The following is a 17974-nucleotide window of genomic DNA, read 5'->3' on the forward strand; positions in this document are numbered from 1 at the left end:
TTTGAATATATATATATATATATATATATATATAGTTTGAAAAAAAAAAAAATATATATATATATATATATATATATATATATATTTGTATTTTACTCATTTGTAATGACTAAAAATGGAACATAGATAGGATCCAACAAATTTTAGGCAATAAGTGCTTTACATAATAACACAATTTTAGGGCTGGGGATGTGGCTCAAGCGGTAGCGCGCTCATCTGGCATGTACACTGTGCTGGGTTCGATCCTCAGAACGACATACAAATAAAAATGTGTCTGCCGAAAAATCTAAAAAATAAATATTAAATTCTCTCTCTCTTTTTTTCTCTCTCTCTCTTAAAAAATAGCCTTATATATGGTTGGAAATGAGTGTTTTTACATAATAACATAATTTTACATAATAACATAATTTTATAGCCTTATATATGGTTGGAAATGACCTTATAATTTATTCAATCCAATGTCCAAACACACCCATCTCCTCCTCCACTTCTTCCTACTTTTTTTCCAATTAATTACTTAGTTGACTTTAAAGTACTTGAACTTGAATGGCTTTATAAGGGGCACAGCCTCTTTCCCCCCAGATAGTTCATAAATGTGTATTATCTTCCTCACCCTTCAGGGCACAGATCTTATCACCTTTCCATGATCAAATCTTAAATCAGGGTGTAAGGGAATTCTAAGATTAAATAATTCATCCAAGCCCCTAAAGTATGCTGGTGGTCATGCTGGGTCCTTTCTTGGTTCTATGCTGTCTTTACAGCCTTTGCATTATGCACACCATGTCAAATTTCATACAAAGTAAACTTGAACAAGCATCTGAATATTGATGATAGCTAGTGCTCTACAGGTAAAGGATTGTGATCCCACAGTAGCATCTTCCCCTACCTCCAACTCCAAGAATAGTTTTAAACTTTTTCAGCATGTCTTCAAACTCCAGTAGATATATGGAAGTCTAAGACTGTGTGTGGCCATATAGAAAGAAATGTTACAAAGGGCCAACAAATATCTCTATACTTGAGAAAAAAAGTAATAACTGATATGTGGTCACACTGTATTGTGGCATAGATCGCATTGTTTATTTTTGGGCAGGGGTGCGTATGGAGGATTGAACTCAGGGGCACTTGGCCACTGAGCCATATCCCCAGCCCTATTTTGTATTTAATATAAAGAAAGGGTCTCACTGACTAGCTTAGTGCCTTGCCATTGCTGAGGATGGCTTTGAACTCTCTATCCTCCTGTTTCAGCCTCCTAAGCCATTGGGATTATAGGCATAAGCCACCACACCCAGCATAGATTCATTGTTAAGTTTTAGAAAAATCATTGGTAACGTCAACAAACAACAACAAAAAGAGAGCCTAATTAAATAAGTTGTAATGACATTTATAATTAAATAAAAAGAATTGATGCACACAAAGGCAAAGAGATTATACCAATTTTAAAAGCCACACAGAAATTGATATACTTACCTATTATTGTACAAAATGGGTTTATCCATAAAAGATGAATAGAAATTAAAATACATAAAATTTGCCAGAAAATAGTGCTTGCATTCTTCTTTTAAAATTAGCAGATCTAGGAACACCACAGAAATGGGCCAAGTTACCTTATTAAAAGTTGATTCAAGAATAAAAGTCTTACATTCTAATTAATTAGGTCTTACTTCAATTAAATGATCCTACAGCAACCAGGTCTTTGCAGGGTATAGGAGATGGATAATTTGAACCCAGGGCTCTTCATCCAGGTGCCTAACAGTCAAAGTTCATTTCCTGTTAATAAATTTAAAAAATGGAAGTAATCAATTTAATTGGGAGCTGTATCAGATAATTTATCAGTTGGTTCCTGAATTTTTTATTGCTGATTCTTTTTAATGTTACTTTGTAAGTTCATTTTATGGTAAGTACATGTAATTCTGTACCATTTGTGGGGAGTCAAGAAAGTATAGACTTTTTTAAGCAAAGTATTTTATCTCAAGGACAAATGTATACACAGAACACTTTTCTCACTTTCACCTTTTACATGTGTTTACATTTGCACCTTCATTCAGCAAACATAAATGGCCCATTTACTTTGTACCATGTGCTACTAAGTATAAAAGGTAAAGCAGAAAACACTCAATTGGACACAGAATGATTCATTATACCTTTGCAGATTAAAAGTTAACAAAAGGCAGGGATGTATATTAGATTATATCTAGGACTAGGTGGCTGTTCATTTGAAAACAAGTGTGACCTTGAGTAATTTCCATAACCCTACAACTACCAATTTCCTAACATGAAAATAGGTAACACTAGGACTATTGTGAAAATTAGAAACATGGTCTTATAATGTGCCTATAACATGGTCTAGCATGTACTAGGTGCTCAATAAATGACTAATAGCAAAATAACATCTTAAAACATTAAATTTATTCATTTTATTTTACACTTTTTAATGCCAAGAAAGTTATTCTCCATTTCATACCAATGGGCTGTGATATCAAGCAATAAATGTTATTAATTACAAAGAATCTCATTTTTTCTTCTTTTATATTTATTTATCTATTTTATTTGACACATAAAAATTATATGATTTGGGGGTATCAGGTGATGTTTTGATACACGTATACAATGTGCAATGTTTATAATGGGCTAAAAGTATCTATCTCCTCCATAATTATTATTCCTTCATAGTGAAACAATAAAGATAATTTCTTCTAGCTCTTTGAAAAATATAGTACATCATGTATAATCACCTTAATATGCAACAGAACATCAGAAATTATTTCTGTTATTTAATCTGTTTCTTCTAAGTATAGTCTGTCTGTACCTTGGTTATTTCACTTAACATAATGTCCTCCATTTCCATTTATGTTTTCACAAATGATAGGATCTCATTTTTTTTGTTAGACTGAATAGTATTCCACTGTGTAAATGAATTACATTTTCTTTACTTATCAGTTGATGGCTGTTTCTGTCTCTTTGCTTTTGTGAATAGCACTGCAGTAAACATGAAAATGCAGATATCTCTAAAGCATTGATTTCATTTCCTTTGGGTATATACCCAGGAATGAGATTGCTGAGTCATATGTAGTTATAATTTTATTTTTTGAGGACCCTACCTACTGTTTTCCATAATGGATGTACTAATTTGCATTTCCACCAACAGTGTTCAAGAGTTTCTTTTTCTCTGTGCCCTTGCCAGAACTCATCTTTTGTCTTTGTGATAGCAACCCTTCTAACTGGAGTGAGATGACTTCTTGTTGTTGTTTAGATTTACTTTTCCCTGATGATTCATGTTAAGCATTTTTTAAATGACCTGTTGGATACTTTCATGTCTTCTTTTGAGTAATGTCTATCTACATCTAATGCCCATTTAAGATTGGATTTTTGCTATTGAGTTTTTGAGGTTTCCTATATATCCTAGATATCAATCCTCCATCAGATGTAGTTTGCAAATATTTTCTTCCATTTTATAGGTTGTCTTCATTCTGTTAATTGGATCCTTTGTTTTTCCTCTTTATTATTTTTTACATTTTTATCTTAGCTTTGAGCCACTTGAAAGCTATAAAATGTTCTCTGTTATTTATAATAATAATAAAAAAGAAACTGGTATTATTTTCTTCTATAACAGTCAACTTGCAATATCATACAGGATGTGGATAGGAAAACATATCTTTACATTTTGTTAGGTTAGCTTACTTTCTCTTCTCTCCTAGCTTTTTATTCCTCATTTTTAAATCTTATGTCTTCCTTAAGCATTACATAATAGAATATAATAATGTGTCATAAAGTCCTCAAGCACCAAAAGCATTAAATAATATTTCTGAATTTTTATTTAAAATTCTTTCTGCTTTTAGAGAGGAAAAAATTTAAAGCAGGTCCTGTATGTTCACTAATTTGGAAGTGCATCTAATTGTTTTATCAAAAATTTCAGAGCCTGTTGATAAGATTAACCTAATTGGCTAACAGAAGAGCTATAAGCTTCCTCAATTTATATATTCAAATGTGATAAACTCAATATTTGTGTTCTCTGCAAATTCACATGTTGAAACCCTAACCTTCAAATATAATGCTATTTGGAGTAATTTCCTTTGGGGGAAGTAATTAGGTAGGTGAAATCATTTGGGTGGGCTCCTTATGGTGGAATTAGTGACCCTTAAAGAATACATCAGAGAGCTTGCACTATCTCTTTCTGTCTATTCCATGTAAGGACATAGCAAAAAGACAGCCATCTCCAAGAGTCATCAGCAACCAAATTGGCTGGCACCTTAATCTTGTTCTCCCCCTACCTCCAGAACTGTGAGATATAAATTTCCGTTGGTTAAACCATCCTCTGTGAAATTCTGTTAGAGCGCCCAAGTAGACTAATATTTTAAGCAAACTCTATAGTTCAAGAATTAGTGATATTACATTATCAGTAACATACAGGTACAAACACACATGTACACCACACACAAACATACATAATTAAAGACATTATTTAAGAATATCTCAATTGTTTGGATGTAAATGGGATACAGAATGGGGAGAATTGAAGGACACTACTCAATTCTCAACTTTTATGGAAGTGTCTCAATGTTCTAATCATGGGCAAGATGTGCATCAAATCCATTATCATTTTAGTATAAATGTGAGCTTCTGCCCTCCTTCAACATTAAAGGAGCCAAAACAAAAAGATTTAGATATGTGCACCAAGGCACCTAAGTATTCAGGCTATGAATCTCAAGAAATGCTAAGTCACTTGGGACTTTCCTCCTTAACCTTTCCCTTGGCATCCAATTGAATCAAAATGGCATGCTGCCATCTGCATCTCTGCATTTGATTAAGAATCAAACTATGTAAATTGGGTTAGGTAGCTAAACAGATATATATCTCCTTGTCTAAGACAGTACCTTTTGACTGATCCTTGCTTCTTACAACGCCAAATTAAAAATTCTATTTGCTTAATAAGATGAACTCTAGTTTCTTGTGTTGAAATAAAATATTGAGATATGATTTTTCTTATGTTCTTATGAAGACCTGAATGAGTGAGTTCCTTGTGAACTTCCAAGCATTAAAGAAAGTCAGAATACTGAAACTGGAAGTTCAGTAATTATTTCACTCAAATATCATACCAACATCTACCATTAGTTCCCACTAAAAATTTTATTTTATACTCAACTCCATCCAGATCCTACATTTAATGTTTAACAATAAAAGTCTCTGAAAATTTCCAGCTACTGATAATCTCTTTATCTTTTTAAATCCTTCTTTTTTTCTTTGTTTTTGTTTTTGTTTTTTGGGGGGGTGGTACTAGGGATTGAACTCAGGCACTCAAGCACTGAGTCACATCCCCAGCCCTACTTTGTATTTTATTTAGAGACAGAGTCTCACTGAATTGCTTAGCACCTTGACGTTGCTGAGGCTGGCTTTGAACTTGCGATCCTCCTGTCTCAGCCTCCTGAGCTGCTAGGATTACAGGCATGTGCCATCACTCCCAGCTGATAATTTCTTATCTACATAAATTATTTCAATGACATATCATTGTATTAAGGAGACAAAATGCTACAACTATTTAAAATTGTCTTTAATTCTGATATGTCTTGATACAAACATATTCATATGCTAACTTTGGATTTTTTGAGCACAGTGTATTAGAAAGAAGAGCCCAACCCCAACACATGCTACCTGTAATGTACAAAGTTCCTATGGAATTAATATGATATTAAAAAATAAAATTTTCATGGTTACCATTTTATTAGTTTCTACAGATGATTGCCTATTTTTCCTAAAACTATTTTCTTCAAGCCATTCTACAACTGATCAAAAATTAATAAAAATTTCCTATCTTCAATATGTAAATATCATTTTCAACTAAAATGCACCAACTAAAAAGCCAGCATTAATCTAAATGTATTAACTCAAAATATTTGTAGATGGAGTTGAACACTTTGATATCTCCACCTTTGAGGCTCTTGAAGGCAAGGACTGTTGTCTTGATGAGCTTTGTCCCCAGGACCCATCACTTTGCCAATACCTAGAATACACACAACAAATGCCAGTAAGTGGCATTTGGTACTAAACATTCCTATGTATTTCTATGCACTTCTACAATCCTCTCTATATCAAGGATATCCTCACTATCCTTTGGAAAAATGCACTGTGTACTCTCTCTGTGCCTTTTCTTTTGCTGCTCTGCCTTTCTAGGACATTTATTTTGTTGTCTTGCCTACTTTATCCAAAATTGACCTATCTCATGTAATCTACTCCAGAACTGACATTTAGTTTCATTCTAATCGTTTCAACACTATAATACACAACACTCTGATCTCTTAAAGAGGAATGGAAAAATCTTATTTATGTTATATATCCCCACAAATCATAGTTCAATGTTGGGCACTTGGCTGTTGCTTATGATATACCATATAGACAGGTTAAGAGCTAAGAAAGACACATGCTCTTGTTGATGAATTAGATCAGACATTGATAAACTTTGGCCCCTGTGCCAAATTCTGTCTGCTGCATGTTTTGTAAATAAGTTTTTATTGGGCACAGCCACACCCATTCATTTATATATTGTCTATGGCTGCTTTCCTACTATAATAACTCAACTATAATTGAGAAGTTGCAACAGACATCATCTAGCCCACTAGCTTAAAATATTTACTATGGGTCCATTACTGATTAACTTTCCCAACCAGCAGTTTGGATCAGTGGTTTTCAACTGTGGGCACCAGACAAGATCTTATCAGTGGAGTTACAGCCTTAACCCATTATGTCCTCATGTCCCATTTGTGGACTACCTATAAAAACTTAACACATACAGGAATTTCGTTGCCTGATTTAAGTTTTGATAGGTGTCCCATACAGGGATGCCAGGACATAATATGTTAAGCTGTGTGACTACACAATATTTTAATCCAGTGATTCTGCAAGAGAAGTCTCTTGGCTAGCATCAGCCTCACTTGGGAACTTGATATAAATGAAAAATCTCAGATGCTATCCTAGATTTTAGATCAGAATCTCTGCTGTTGGAGCCCAATAATCTGTGTTTATATCAGCACTTTGGGTGATTCTAATGCACATTACAATATGAGAACCACATTAGATTAGAAAAAGAGAGAAACATTTGTATATTCCTGACCAAAATTATTTGGCTTGGCTATAGAAGATTGATTTCTTTAAATATTGTGATTGATTAGAAGAGTCTAATTATCTTTTACCAGTGTTGAAATATGACACCTTGTATTTAGTATGAAATAAAACTGAGGAGCAGGATTATTTTGATGCGGGAATTACTACAGTACTTTTAGTGAATACTAATACAGCCGCCAGCTGTATATCCAAGAAAAAACAATATACCAAATGCCAAAGTGTAAAACTTATTCAAAAATAGATTGAAATATCAAAGCAATATAGCAGATAAGTTGCAATTTTATAGGACTGCCTGTCAAGACAAACCTTTGCACAATGGTTCTCAGCAGGCACATGGGAGAAGTGGCACTGACGCTCAGTATGGGATTCTGCTAATCAAGGATCTGTTCCAACATGCATACCCCAGCTCAGTCACAAATGTGGCCAGATCACACTTTCTATGGTAGCATATGGGTAGAAATATAGAATAATCACCTACAAGCCTTGTGAGAGTTAGGAATTAACTGTAAAATTAATGTTACATTGAAATGGTATAATATATAAAATTCTCACAAAACAACATATGTTTTAACTTTACAATAAATCTTCCTCCTTCATTGTTTCTCTCTAGAACATGAACTAGCTCTAAGAGCTATGGGTATGATCTAAAAGGGTTGTTATATACCAAAAATAATGCCAAGAAATCAATGAGACAAGCACAACAAAGTTATTTCTTCTTGAAACACTCTTGTTTCCATGAATCATTTGTATAATTATTATGTGTGTGTGTGTGTGTGTGTGTGTGGTGCTGGGAACTGAATCCAGGGAATCCTACACACGGCAGGCAAGTACTCTACTACAGAGCTATAGCCCCAGCCCTCAATGTATTATATTTTAATGGTGTGACCTTGGCAGCTATATAAGGAAATAAATAATAAAATTATTTAACCTATTGAAGAGTCTCCATGTAAAGGTTAAAGGAAACATGCATCAATCAATAAGAATAAACTATTGACTGACAGCCTTTAGAAAGTTCACATCATTTCCTAGCCATAAAAAATCATTATGTTTTCCCCCAATAATATAACCATCATTTTTCTTTTGAAAAATGACACATAGATTTCATATGTCTAAAATCCATATAAACATTTTTTTCAATAGTCATTTAAGTGTTCTTTTATTTTGACATATATCTGTGGAAAATAGGAAAAGTGTTCAGACCTGCCATGTAATAGAATAATTGGGAAATAGGAGCCAGGATTTTGTACCTATGAATTCAGTAAGTGATTGATGATGATTAGAACTCTAGTTCAAAGACTTAAAATTCACATATTTAAATCACATATTAATGAATATATAGTTTAGCACACTTAGGCAGAGCATAGACCAAATTCAAAAAGGAAGAATACACAATTATCCCTTTGCCTAGCAACTAACAGCCCATGTAAAGATAGAAACTATGCTTTGCTCAGTAGTTCATAGTGGGGAGACACAATACCTATCTAGGAATGACAGTGGGTCACAAATGCCAAGAAACAAGGAGGCAGCAGAGGCTGAGTAAGGTACGGAAAGCAGTTAAGAGTAATGCTCTGGAATTTTAAGGAGTGGAAAATTAAGCTTAATGTTAGAAACCTTTCATAGCAAGTTCATCAGCCTCTACAATCAACCTCTAGCAGAAGCCTCTTCAATTGAGTCATTTAAAAGTAGACAAGAGCCTGTCTTTGCCAAAATACTACAGAGAATTAGTCAATACTAGTGGGATAAAATAAATGATCTATTTTTCCTTTTGCTTGTCTTTAGCATATGTAGGGCTATGATTTCATACACATTAAAAGCTAGTGAGAAGATGAAATGTCCCTGGAGGGTATTCTCCTACTATTATTACAGCCCATCAATTTATATATTTTTTCAAAACAATTGGCAAATGATGAGATAAAAAATAATTGAGATGGGAAAACTAATTTTGACTAGTATATTCAAAATACTAAGTTCAAAGAAAAGTATATTAAGAGATCCTATGGACATTTGTGTTATGGTTTAGATATGAGATGTCCCCCAATTGTTCATGTGTGAGACTATGCAAGAGTGTTCAGAGGTGAAATGATTGGGTTATGAGATCTTTAACCTAATCAATGCATTAATCCATTGATATGGATTAACTGGGTGGTAACTATAGGCAGGTAGTTTGTGGCTAAAGGAAGTAGGTCATTGGGGGCATGACTTTGGAAGGTATTATTGTGTCCCTGGTGAGCTGAGCTCTCTCTGGTTTCTGATTGTCATGTCCTGAACTACTTTCCTCTGTCACATCTTTCCCCCATGATGTTCTGCCTCATCTGGGACTCAGAACTATGTACAGAGACGGTTGACCACGGACTAAACCTCTGAAACTGTGAAACAAAATAAACTTTTCCTCTTCTATGCTTTTCTTGTCAGGTTTTTTGGTTATAAAAGTGGAAAGTTGACTAAAACAATTTGTAAAATTCACATAACTATGCCTATATTTCATAATCTAAAAATGACCTTGAACAGCATCTAATGGAGTTGGTAGTCAAGAAATACTAAATGAAGGAAAAAGTGAACACCTCTCCTCTGGAGATTGCCTCTGCTAGGGTTTATATTCCTCAGATGTAGGCTTGTTGTATTTAGTTACTTAGGCCCGACCCACTCTCCCTGGGCTCAAAGCCTAGCTTTGCTGTTTACTTTGTGACCTTAAACAAGTGACTTAGCCTCACCAAGCCTCAGCTGTTGCATCTGAAAAGTGGGGAAAGATGGCAATGGTATCTGCCCCTTAGAGGTTGTTTGGGTACGGTGAGTTAATACTAGTAAAGCTAGTTAGAACATGTTTGGTTAACTACAACCTGTTAGGTAGTAATCACTCAATGATGGTAAGTTATTAAGTTATCACTTTTATTAACTGCAGTTGATGTATACAGTTACCAACAGGGTAAGAGATTTTAGGAAGTTAGTCTAGAAAATATCAGAGATGCCAAATGGATTGACACAGGTTCCTAGCATATGACCTTATTTAATAATATTCTGATAAAAAAGAGTTATTTCATTCATAAGGTTGACTATAGAAAAATGATTATTCACATGGAAGTTAAAAGAAGCCTTGTTCCTTCTGCATGGAATATTTTCATAAGTAACTAATGGTTACCTAAGACTTAGTCCTCTAGGCTTTGTGTTGTATGCCAAATTCTTAGTCCACCAGGGCAGCCTGATAAGTTACCAGTAAAACACTAGACTATTTTGCACTTCTATATTTCATATTTATAATGACAGTAGCCCTGCCAGCTGTCCATAAATGTAAGCTCAAATCTGTGGCTTTAGGGATAATTGCTTCTTGGACAAATAACTCAAAAAGATGATAGATGAAAGTTGTATATATATAAACTCTCTGTGTATTAATCCCACCTACACCATGAGTTCTGAGACCTTGGGCAAGTAAATTACTCTTAGGCATATTTTCTTCTATGTAAAATTATGTTATATACCATCTCATTATATTATATGGAGGATTGAAACTCATGAAAAAAATGCTCTCAAGTACAACAGATAGAGACTATCTATCTAGGTTTGAATCTTGGCCCTGGTACTTATTAGAAGTATGGACAAGGGCATCTTGACTAATCTCTCCGTATTTTAATATATGCATAAAAAAGTTAGTGATTGCTAACTTTACTAGCATTACTGAATATAATATTGTTCTAAACAATATGGCTTACAATTTTCTTTTATTTCCTGATTTATACAGAGTTGGAAACAGTGTTTGAAACAAAAAGAAATATTTATTTAATAAATGAATCACATATCCACTTTGAAAAAAAATAATTTGTCCTGAATTGCAGATCACAGATAGGCCAATATGAAGATAAAAGGGCTTTATTAGCAGCCTTTCACAATTGTCTAGCCATGAAGTAATGAGGAAATGAAATAAAGGAGTAACAGTGGAAATGTGTGAACACCGATGGTAAGAGTATAAATGGAAGTCTGTTTAGATCATTGGGATGAGCCACTGAGACCACTAAAGCTGGAAGAGCAGTAAGAAAAGAAGACCCTAATTAGCCGGGCACAGTGGTGCACACCTATAATCCCAGTGGCTTGGGAGGCTGAGGCAGGAGGATCCTGAGTTCAAAGCCAGCTTCAGCAAAAGCAAGGTACTAAGCAACTCAGTGAGATCCTGTCTCTTTTTAAAGTACAAAATAGGGCTAGGGATGTGACTCAGTGGTCGAGTGCCCTGAGTTCAATCCCAGGTTAAAAAAAAAAAAAAAAAAAAAAAACCCTAAGTAAAATACTGAAGAGGATTATTTGTTGGTGAAGGATAAAGAATCATGAGACAAAAGTATCACAGAAGCTCAGAGAAGACAGATTGAGTAGACACAAAGAATAGTATCAAGGGCTAGAGTGAGGCCAAGTATTGTGAGCAGGGCTGGAATTAGGGGTGAGATGAATGACCCACTCACCTTGGGTAAACAAAATAAAGAAGGTTCAGGAGGAAAAAAAAAACTAACCAACAGAAGTAATATTTAGATATATCATTTTCAAGTGAGAATTAAGGGGTTGGGGCTGCAGCTTAGTGGTACAGCAGCACTTGCCTAGCATGCCCAAAGCCCTGGGTTCAATTCCTAGCACAGGGGGCAGAGGGGCATGGCAAAATTAGAATTAATAAAAAAGAATCCGCAATGAACAAAAATATAAAAATGAAAGGCAGGCTGATGTTTATGATCCTGCAGCATGACAGCCTGCACTTCCTGGGTCTGAGCAGCCTTTGCTTTCCCACTGGGTAGGTTTATGGGGTTGACAATGTGTGCCAATAGATTGGGACTTTAGATATGGTTTTGTGGAGAGAATGTTTATTCACCTTTTCCCCTCAGTTCAAAATATGGGAGGGTATTTTAATAAGTATAAGTAGAGACACACCTTTTCCTCTTATCTCAGTTTCTGATATGGGTTGGCACAACCCCAAGACTTGGAAAGCTTCCTTTGGGTTTAGCAATTAGAAAGGCATTGGTGACAGTGAGAGTAGTTTCGATGTGGTAGTGAAAAGAGAGACTACAGTTGCTTAAAGAGAATGTAGGTTGAAGGCAAAGGGATAAAAAAGGTGATGTTTGAGAAAAGAAGGCTGATAATCCATGAAGCAATAAAGTGTTCTTTTATTCAAATTTGTCCCAAATCTGACTGGAGGTAAGTAAAAATATAATATAAAAACAAAGGGGAAAACATTGGTTATTCCCACTGTACACCTTTAGACAGACTGCTATCTTCATTGTGGCAATGTGGCATATTTACAGTCTATCCAATTAACCAGTATCACCATGGTTTGTTTGTTTATTTATTTATTTTATTTGTTTATTTATTCATTCATTCTAATCAGTTATACATGACAGCAGAATGCTCTTTGATTCATTGTACACAAATGGGGCACAATTTTTCACTTTCTGATTGTACACAAAGTAGGGTCACACCCTTCGTGCGATCATACATGTACCCAGGGTAATGACATCCATCTTATTCCACCATCTTTCCTATTCCCATGCCTTTTCCCCTTACCTACCTCCTTTTGGCCAATCCAAAGTCCTACACTCATCCCATACCCCCTCATTATGGATTACCATCTACATATCAGAGAAAACATTTGGCCTTAGGTTTTGGGGGATTGGTTTACTTCGCTTAGCATGATATTCTCTAACTTCATCCATTTACCTATAAATGCCATAGTTTTATTCTCTTTTATTGCTGAGTAATATTCTATTGTGTATATATACCACAGTTTCTTTATCCATTCATCTACTGAAGGGCATCTAGGTTGGTTTCACAGTTTGGCTATTATGAATATAGCTGCTTAAACATTGTTGTGGCTGCATCACTATAATATGCTGTTCACATTTCTGAAATGTTTTTGACAATGTGTTTGTTGACACAGCTTTCTTATAAATGTATCTCAGGAATCATCTGTATAGAAAACTACACATATACATGCATGCATATAAATGACAAAGGGGAAACTTTCCTATTTAGGGAAACATTTTAGATAGGCATGAACTTTACATAAAATACACACATGAATTAATGAGTAAAAAGATGGTTATCTAGTAGCCATCTAATCAAGTCAAATTTGTCTTTAGAATGTCACAGATGACCTCAGGCTGAGGACCTTTTCACTTGATTTACGAAATTAATGTTCTCTGCTCTTTGAATTTAAAAGTTAGTAAATCATATTTAAAAAAATTAAGACATAAACTAATGATTTATCTATATTTGCCTTACATGCACATGTGCCAAGGATTCTATTAGTAACATTTGTAAGAATATAACTGTTAGTAAAGGCCTCTGTCAACAAATGAAATTTTATACTTCTATTCTACCATGTTCATCACTCTTTAATCAAAATCTATAAGGGCTAAGATCAGAAAATTTTTGAAAAGGTCCATTCTTGGAAAAAAAGAGAATGAAACACTACAGGAGATACTGGAAATATACCAGATACCACATGAAATGTTAGGATTCTTCAGACCAAGCCAAACCACCATGCCCCCAAGGGCAAGGAACACAAACATGAATGAAGGACAATGGTATTCCTGAAATGTCAGAGGATTTGGAGTTTTTAAGAGAACATAATTGGAGTAGATATTGTTACAGGGTTAAAATTGGGAGGGAGCACTAGATCCATGAAGATGGAGAAGAGTGTGAGGAAACACTTCACTGTGGGTTTCTTGTGCACCTCCAGTCTTACCAGTCTTACTGAGACCTCAGTCTCAGCTGGGCCTTCCTTGAGGCCATTTTTTGACCATTATTTGTAAAACTAGAGCTCTCAGAAGGAGGTAACTCATAATGGAAATAAGTCAGGGTGCCCTGAAATGCACCTGGTCTCCCTATGGTTAAAGAGCAATCTTGTGTACAATGGGCTGTAAACCCCTAATCTTGGGTTCCTTCTCCTATGGTAAGCCTCCAGATCCTCCAGCTCCAGCTCCTGTACCACATGAACTTGTAACATTTTGGGACTGGAAGAATCTTGCCACCACTCTGATTTCTACTTTTCACACGAGTAACTCCAAGAGTCTTGTGCCTTCACTTAGCATTCAAGGAACAGGGATAGCTTAGACACTTGTGTCAGTGAGAGTTCTGCGATGTCAGGCTCTCCTCCGTACCACCAAACTTTTTTAAACCAGTCACAAGCTCATTTTCTGAGGGAAGGGAAACACCAAGTAATGAGACACATCTCACTTTTAGGTCAGTTTCTTTTCAAAGTTATGGAATTCAGGACTCTTGTCCAATTATGGTCCTGTCTCAGTGCTTCACAATCTTCATCTCACTGGTTATAAACACTAAATTTTCATGATTTGAGAAAAGAAGGCTGATAATCCATGAAGCAATACAACTTCTAAAGTGTTCTTCTATTCAAATTTGTCCCAAATCTGTCTGGAGGTAAGTAAAAATATAATATAAAAACAAAGGGGAAAACATTGGTTATTCCCACTGTACACCTTTAGATAGACTGCTATCTTCGCTGTGGCAATGTGGCATACTTATAATCCAATTAACCATACAGTATCACCATGGCTTGTTTGTTTATTTATTTATTCATTCTAATCAGTTATTTATCAGGCTATTTATTAAGATAGATTTAAACATTCTCTTTCATTTGTTTATATAATGATTAAATTGTGTTTAGTAAATTATGCTAATTGTAGAAATATTTAATATCATATTCCAAATATAAAAATGTGTATTTTTATCATATCTTAAAAATCATTTGACAGCCATGTGTGGTGGCACACATGTGTAATCCCAGCAGTTTGGGAGGCTGAGCCAAGAGGATTATGAGTTCAAAGCCAATCTCAGTAAAAGCAAGGTACTAAGCAACTCAGTGAGACCCTGTCTCTAAATAAAATACAAAATAGGGCTGAGGATGTAACTCAGTGGTCAAATGCCCCTGAGTTGAATCCCTGGTAACAAAACAAACAACAACAAAAAATTTTTAATTTTTAACAATTTGACAGACTGTTTCTCATAGCTCTTTTCTTATTAACTATAATAGCTATATTTTATTAAATTTATGTTTTATTTGTTCTAATTAATTATATATGATAGCAGAATGCATTTGATTCATTGTACACAAATGAAGCAAAACTTTTCATTTTTCTGATTGTACATGATGTAGAGTCACACCACATGTACCTAGGTAATGATATTCATCTCATTCATTTTATTCCACCATCATTCCTCTCCCCAGACTCCTCCCCTTCTCTCTCTACCCTTTGTTCAATCAAAGTTCCTCCATTCTCCTCACACCCCCCCCCACCCAGTATGGATCAGCATCCACTTATCAATAGCTATATTTTTAAACTTAGGTCTAAAGTTATAAACTCTTTCACATACATATTACTATATCCGTAATTATTAGTATAACATGCTATTTTACAAGACACATCTTCTTTAAGTATTAAAAACAATATTAAGAAATTGAAAAAAAATTGCTTGAAAATAATATATTCTGTCTGGTTAAATATTTAATAATCATTTAAATTCAACAACAGTCTGCTTAAGTTGAAAATATTGAAATTCGTCATGTAAAAAATCGTTTTAAAGTCAAGCACTGGAAACACACATTTTGTGCACTTCATTTCACTTTATAGTCTCTAAGAACTATTACAATTTTTAATAAACTTGTACCTGGGATTTGAAGCCAAATACTTACACTCAAAAGGCGAGAATTTATTAACCAAAAGGCACCCAAAGTGGTACTAAAATATATTCCCTATAGGTAAGTTTTAAATGGATTGTAAAAATGTCATTTTATTAATCTAGTCACAATTAAAGAACAACAGCTGTCCCATCTGCACCCCTGATGCCCATTTTTGTAATGATGATGATGATTTTTTTTTCATTGAAACACTGCTGATAAGCAAACATCTCATTGTTGAGTTCCAAAACTATAGTTCCACTTCTTTCATTGCAAAATATTTTGTCAAAGGCTTTAAAATATGTCATTATAAATTTAGATTAATAATAATAAAGACTAAAACAAAGCACTTTCTATATTTTTCTTTATTTATATCCACCTGATATTTATTATACATCCATTACATCTAACAGATGAATCTATATCTGTATGTATATAACTATCATGTATAATATACATGATTAATTTATGTTAGATAATGTGTAAAATAAATTAGTTATAATTTGGCAGATAAGAAGTGTTTTTTAACATTTTTAGTTGTAATGGACACAATACCTTTATTTTTTTTAATTTATTTTTGTGTGGTGCTGAGGATCGAACCCAGTGCCTCACATGTGCAAAGCAAGTGCTCTACCACTGAGCTACAAGCCCAGATCAAGAAGTGTTTTTAATGGCCAAGTCATTGTCTTCCTTTTAAAATTCACAAATGTTGTGAAATGTACCTTTGAAAGCATAATAAAACAATACCATGCCTCAAAAACACTAACAATAATTTATATTTCAAATGTTACTTTAATAAACGTATACATCAAATAGAACCTCTGAAATCCTTTGTTTAAAGTACAGTGAAAATTGTATTGTCTTTCATAAAGCAAATTGCTTTTTGATATTTTTAATAAGGCTACTGTCAAATTCAGTCAGCTTTCCTGGAAGAATGTACTAGGTACAACTCCATTATCTCAACGTAATATTGCTTCAAACATTTCAAATTCAGGAGGATTTTGCTGCTTCTCTATCAACCATGTTTATGGTTAAAGTCAAAAGAGAAAATAATCAAAGAGTTAACAAACAATCACAATATATATTAACAACTCCTGAAAGCAATATTAGGGAGTACACTTATTACATCTTGCTGTGAAGTCTTCCTTAGGTCTTTAATCACCTTGGTTGCTAAGTTCTTCATTTACAAAATGAGAAACAAAAGATCTCAGAATGTGTAGTACATAAACACTGAAGTTATATGCCCATTTTAAAGTTAAGGAAATCGACTACACTTAACATCACAATTGTAATAAAATTACAAATGAAAGAAAAAAATGCATAGGACCATTTATAAAAAGAATGTGTTTTTAATCTCCACTCACCATATAGGTATAAAGAGATGGCAGATTTTCAAGAGTAGGCTGATCATGTAATGGCCTATTAATGTTATCTAGTGTCACTGGTATGACAAGTGGCAGAAATGGTAGTTTCTAAAATATCTGAATATTTTTAACTATATGTTTGAACATTTTTATAGAACTGTTTTTACAGAATTGCATTATGTCATATTAAATGAAGCATAATGAATATAATCTTCCTTTCTTAATATCTCAAGTCATTATCATGTGTGGCAACATTTTGTACAGTGATAACATCAGAGATTCCTCAGGTACACAGGGTTATTTTTCCTGCACATAGTTATTTTTCTCTATAATAGTTTCAAGAACAACCAGAAACACACAGAGAAAAGAGAGAAAACAAAAAGAGATTGTTTTTTTTCCAATTATTTCTTTCCTATTACTTCTTACTATTCTTGCTGAATAATAATCAGTTAATTTATTTAAACATCATTACCTAAAAGGATATGACTCATTTTCTTGTACTTATATCTGTTTTGATGGCAGAGCCCTGCAAAAATTGTTACTGGGAGAGAACTGCTATTCCACAAGCCTTGGGCTGATAAAGACTTGGATTTAGACAGAGTATCTAGGCCAAATTTTGAAATTCACCATCTCGGAAACTTTAATTAAGACTCTCTGGCCAGTGTTTCGAGAACTATGTTGAACAGAAGTGGAGAGAGAGGGCATCCCTGTCTTGTTCCAGATTTTAGAGGGAATGCCTTCAGTTTTTCTCCATTCAGAATGATGCTAGCCTGAGGCTTAGCATAGATTGCTTTTACAATATTGAGGTATGTTCCTGTTATCCCTAGTTTTTCTA

At 34.2% G+C, this 17974-nt stretch overlaps 1 protein-coding gene across 3 annotated transcripts in view; it reads right to left on the minus strand.

The window, feature by feature from the left end:
- The window catches only part of Naaladl2 (N-acetylated alpha-linked acidic dipeptidase like 2), a 1175859-nt gene that overhangs the window by 933655 nt on the left and 224230 nt on the right, over nt 1-17974 (minus strand). Inside the window, exons 1-2 of one of the 3 annotated variants that reach the window (XM_048814263.1) lie at nt 14317-14533; nt 1662-1767 (exon numbers count right to left, since the gene is read on the minus strand). The exons of 1 other annotated variant lie outside the window; for it this stretch is intronic. The gene's annotated coding sequence lies outside the window, so the exon portion shown is untranslated. Of the gene's footprint in view, nt 1-1661; nt 1768-14316; nt 14534-17974 lie in introns of those variants that run through there. One more of the 3 variants, XM_048814261.1, reaches the window with a different exon arrangement.

Source organism: Marmota marmota, unplaced genomic scaffold (assembly GCF_001458135.2).
Source record: "Marmota marmota marmota unplaced genomic scaffold, marMar, whole genome shotgun sequence".
Taxonomy (NCBI): Eukaryota; Metazoa; Chordata; class Mammalia; order Rodentia; family Sciuridae; genus Marmota; species Marmota marmota.